We start from the raw sequence: 6,000 nt of genomic DNA, 5'->3' as shown, positions 1-6,000 counted from the left end.
TTTCATGTACTTTAAACTGTCTGTGATTGGCAAAACTCTTTTGTAGGTATTTTCATGAAAAAAAAAATCTAGAAGAAATGATATACTTTTCTCGCATTATCACCGGTGTGAGATCGGTTTGTCCGGTGTGAGACAGCAGTGTGAGATTTTTCTGTCTTACACTGTGTATTACTACGCCGTTTTAAAACGTAAATAAACGTTGTCTGCTGTAGGGAAATGCAAAATGGTGCATTGAGATTATCCATTAAGTAATTGTGTTGCTTTATAAATTACAACTTATCTATTTTTAATTTAAAAAACTGTCGTATGCTCTCATTTTGACTTGCACTATTTGAAGCACGTGGAGGGATAAACTGAAAGTAATCTTTTGAACGTCATAACAGAAAGTTGTCAAACATCATTTTTTAAGGTAATATAATGCGAGAAAAATAATCATTCATTATATACTCGTGTGGGATAGTGAAATTTCACCTCGGGGCCAAGATTCACGGTCTAGGACTCGGCAAAGCCTCGTCCTAGACTGTGAATCTTGTCCCCTCGGTGGAATTTCACTATCCCACACTCGTAATAATGAATGATTCTATTAATCTTTTTACAAAATTGAATTTATTTTTAACAAACAAAAGAAAGGTATATGTATTAAAAGGCGACTAGTTACAGAGTTCATGTATATATGATGTTTTTATACGATGTTTCAGTACTGGTACAGTCGTTTTACCGGTAACGAATATTTGCCAGTATCTAATAATTTTTAGAAAAAGCTAGGTAATTATAAAACAGAAATAAATTTTCTATCAGTGCGTGAAGTTGTTATTTGCCATTTGCACGATTATTTACCTAATTGTTTACAAATTAAAAATGTGACACATATATGAGCTGCCGGAAGTTCAAAGCAGAACAAACTCTTACTGAGACCATTCGGCTTTGTACAAGCGGCACACATCGGGTGAGACCTGCACCTGGCTGAACCTGTCAATCAAACTCTGTGTATTTGTTTTCATTGGATGGTCAAGCGTCTCTTTTTTTTTTTGTCAATAGCCAATGGAAAAATTAATGACTTCAAGGTAATCGGAATCAGTATTTGATGAAGCACACACTTTAAATGATAAAAAATTGATTAATTATTTGAACAAAATTAAATGTAAACATAGAAAGAAAACAAGTAATTATTCTAATTATTTGAACCACTGTTAACGGAAAACAAGAGGTCTTAGAAGTAATTAAAGGTCGAACATTTTTACCGGGTGGTAAATCTCAGGTGAGGGCGGGGCTTAATTATTAGAGGTGTGAAAGCCTCCGGGGCTTGCAGTCTACCTGTGGTCGTGAACGTTGCTAAGCGCTATACACAGGAAGCAAATTAATACACAGGAAATAAAGAATTAGTCAGAATTGGTCTTAGTTTAAAGGCCGAACATTTTACAAACGCCCCCTTTTTTACCTGTACAAACTTAAAAATGATGCCGCTTGTCAATCAAGTTTGAAACAATAGCACCCAGTTTGATTGACGTGATCGTCCGAGCGTGATCTTGCCGGGTCCGCGGATTTCTGTTTACTAGCAATTAACAACGTTATCTTTGATATCTTCCGTCATATATTAAAGGGGGGAATTGAAAATTGATTTTTAAACATTACCAGTATTAAAATTGATTATGAAAAATAATTATTCAGTGATTGAAAATACGCACAATTTATATTTGAATTATGTTGAATGTGTGTGACCTAATAAATTCCACGAAAATGCATGGACAGCTCCAAAACATATAAAATTTTCTTTTTATAACAAACGTACAATATGCTACTAAAGCTATATTTACTGTTAAGAAGTTGGTGCATGTAAACGTCACTCCATGGAAAACGAACTCCATTAATTGTCGACGTATAAGGCTGTCTTTACATTCCACATTCTTACTGATCGTATGGTTTTCTTATACTATTATACTATTATAATTATTAAAATTAACTTTTTAAATAATGTCAAGTGCTTAACACAGTGTACTGAGTTATACTTTTATAGCAGAATTAATTTACTGCATTTTTTCAATTGTGCTTTACACACGTGTGCTTAGAGAAAATTCGGACGACACATATCATTTCCGTATAAAATCGCTTCGTATGGTCTTTAGAACAATAAGATATTTAAACTAAGACCAATTCTGACTAATTCTTTATTTCATGTGTATTAATTTGCTTCCTGTGTATACCGATTAGCAACGTTCACGACCACAGGTAGACTGCAAGCCCCAGAGGCTTTCACACCTCTAATAATTAAGCCCCGCCCTCACCTGAGATTTACCACCCGGTAAAAATGTTCGGCCTACAGTGTATATATACATTATCATGATCTATTTGAATAAGTACTATAGGTAAAGATTCCCATCGTAATTAATTGGAATTGCACAGGGATTTGCCTACAATGTACACAGTCATGCAATTAATTATTATGGGAATCTTTACCTATGGTACTTATTCAAATAGATCATGATAATGTATATATACACTGTACGCCGTTATACATGTAAGGAGCGCCGGTAATATATACGAAGATTGAGTCAAAAATTTAAATCATTTTTATTTCTTGTTCTTTTCAATATAATGTTAAATTACTTTGAGAAAAAAAAATCCAAAATTGAATTTTTCTGAGTTACATGAATATGTACGGAACATATTTATTAACGCGAATGATACGACATAGGAAAAACTTATCGGATGTTTGTATAACATTGTTTTCTAACGAATGTGACTAATTTAATTTTAAATATTTTTCAACATCATCAATGTAAATAATATCAGATTTATTTACTGTTTGTATTTTTACATCGTATTCTCTGAAACCAATAAAAATACTAATGTTAGAAGAAAAATCAAATCCCGCCGAATACTGGAAAACCGATTTCAGTTTGTAATCATACGGATTTTATTTTTGGTATTGACTATTGAGTTACGGTAACATTTTTTCTGGATGATTTTTTAATTTATTATTTTATGTAGTAAATGCACCATTCAAACTGTTACTTAATTACATAACAATTGATGACCCGGTGCTATATAATTTTTATGTTCTGAGTTGTGTGCGCTAAAGCGACCCAAGGTTCTCGGTCGCACGTGGCGATTGAATTAACACAGACTGACCGAATAAACAAAACGGGTGGGAAAGTGAAACAAAATGTTACACATAAGAAGAAGCCACCAAAAATGATTTTCGACAGATCTTGATATCGTTTCGCAATAAAAAAAAAATACAGCGCGAGCTCCTGTCAGCGGGGCGGGAGGAAGGGGGGGGGGCAGCAATGAGTTCGCTTCCACAATGAAACGAACATGTAGAAAAACTACAGAAGTGATTAATATGTGACTGATAGAATCTAATCTAAAGTTGTTGAAAACTCATGTGAATATTCTTTTAAATAATCATTGAATGTCTCAACTCAGGACATTCTTTTATCGTGCTAGCACCTACCGCAAACATGTAACATGGAACCAGGCTTGGGGCAAATTACATTGTAAAGTAATGCATTACATTACCATTACTTCATGAATTTGGGCATTAAATTACCATTACCATTACATGAGTAAAGTAATGCATTACCATTACCATTACTTTTTTTTTAAAAGTAAAGCTAATAAAGAGTTTTTGCAAATGTTTCAAATATACAACACTCTTTAACATATCTACAGCTTCATGCTCAGTATCAGGTTCAAATTTAATGAATAAACAAGAGTCATTCTTTATTTGCTCAATATATAATCATATTGTGGCACTATGAACAAACATATTACATAAGTAAAATGATATTTATAGACATTTGGCATGATACAATATCAGATATGAAATAGAGACACAGGATAACATGCGTAACAAAAAACAATTTATGAAATAATGTTGCGGTTTTTAAAAGCTAAATTTAGATATATCCCCAGATTACACAAATCTTTATAATTTTATAAAGGGTTCATCTTTTAAATGCATCCATCTTCCGGCCTATACTAAATAAATATATAATATTGGAAGTGATATTGATTTTCATCATGGATGGACAGTGCATTTATTTTGCTTTTATTATTTATTATTTATTTCAACTTTGAGCAATAAGCTCATCAGCATTAAACATAATAACATTTATAAACATATGCGAGGCACGCAAAATGCGAAGCCAGTAGGCTTCAGAGTCTCTGCAGAGCGTGCACTCTCGCTATGGAGAACAACATACAGCTTTCATATATGTTTACATCATATAAGATATTGTGAGATATAATAGATATATATATATATAATACTGAAATTATGATTTACCAATTGTAATAGAAAAAAAAAATTCTATTATTTTAACTAGAGCAATGAAGCTTTTAAAGGTGCATGTCTGTCTCCTATTCTATTGTGACATAGCGAAGGGAAGGGGATTGGGGTATTTAGCACTTCTTATAACAATAGATTGTTTTGATACTTAGATTATCCTGGGGGCATAGTGTGTTGTTGACACATTTCTTATTGAAGTGCAAACTAATTGGAGTAAATTGTTTAAATGAATAAAAACTCTTAATAACAACACTCTTTAAAATGTTATGAAATTGTGCTGTTATTTTTAGTAATATAAACAATTCAAAAATGAATTTTAAAAACCTTTTTTAATAAGACATGTACAATTAAAACATTTTTTTCTTTATTAGAATTATTTCTTTCTTCTTTAAAAATAAATTTAATCAAATTCAATTTCAACTATTCATTTATTCATCACATTTTTAAAAGTGAACATGCATAAATATGCATAGTAATGCAAAGTAACGCCATGTAATGCCAGCATTACACTAGATTTTGAAAAGTAATGCATTACATTAGCATTACTTGTAATGCTAATTTTGAGGCATTACACATTACTAGCATTACTTTGAAAACATGTAATGCATTGCAATGCCTTACCATTACATTTAGCATTACCCCAAGCCTGCATGGAACTTTGATTATAATTTGATTTGATTTTTAAACTACCTTGTACGCTATCGTATACATCAGTTCTTAATCAAATGTACAAGTAAAATAAACTTATCTTTTCATCTTAAACCAATATAATAGTTGAAAACATAATAAAATATAGTTGTGTCCGTGCAAAATATGAAACATGAACCCGTGATAAGGTACATGTAGAAGATCACGAACCGACCGCGGATCACTTGTCCACTCGCGCCGGATCTTTCATTTGCATTGAGATTTGTCTCTCTTTGTTAGGTTGATATTTTTCTTCATTTGAATAAATATACAACATATAGCATATCCTCAAAAATACATTTATAAATAAATACATAATTGCTTTTGTCCAATATCTGAAAAAAAACAACAACAAGTAAACAAATACATGTATATATATACCCATTTTTTAAATATGTTTCGTCAAAATTCTCCATATATTTTTCCAACACCCCTCCTTTCTGACATTAAATAAAGTGCTTTTGTTAAGGATATATTTATCAATGTATAGAATTTATGGTGATCTGTAACACTAATTATTACAGAAATGAATAAAATATAATACACATTCACACAGCTTAGATTTACGCATTAAACTTTATATATTTTAAGATGTTTGAATACGATTAATTCATGTTTAAATGCTTATTAATTATTTCAACAGATAACTATAAGCAACTGCGGTAAACGAACTTACCGAAATGACAGATGTTTTATATCACTACTGCAGTATACTGAAATCGATGATATATTTTGGAGAAGGAGATATACTCTTCCTTTCTCTCGGTTGTCTGCATGGGGGGTGAAGTGTATCAGTTTCAGGATGAATATGAATGAAATATATGTGGAATCGTAGAAAATTCTAGTGATCTGTAATTCACTAGGTTTATAGATGACGATGAAAATGATATTTGAATTAGTACATTATATATCAATAAATTAAAATGAATATTGGATCAATGCATTTTTAATCACCCTGTGGCTATAAATTCGTTCAATTAAATATTAAGATTATAAAATAATTATTGCTTGCAATGTACAAG

The sequence above is a fragment of the Magallana gigas genome, chromosome 10 (genome assembly GCF_963853765.1).
Source record: "Magallana gigas chromosome 10, xbMagGiga1.1, whole genome shotgun sequence".
In the NCBI taxonomy this organism is placed as follows: Eukaryota; Metazoa; Mollusca; class Bivalvia; order Ostreida; family Ostreidae; genus Magallana; species Magallana gigas.
The sequence above is the reverse complement of the archived record's forward strand: the minus strand, read 5'-3'. Positions refer to the sequence as shown.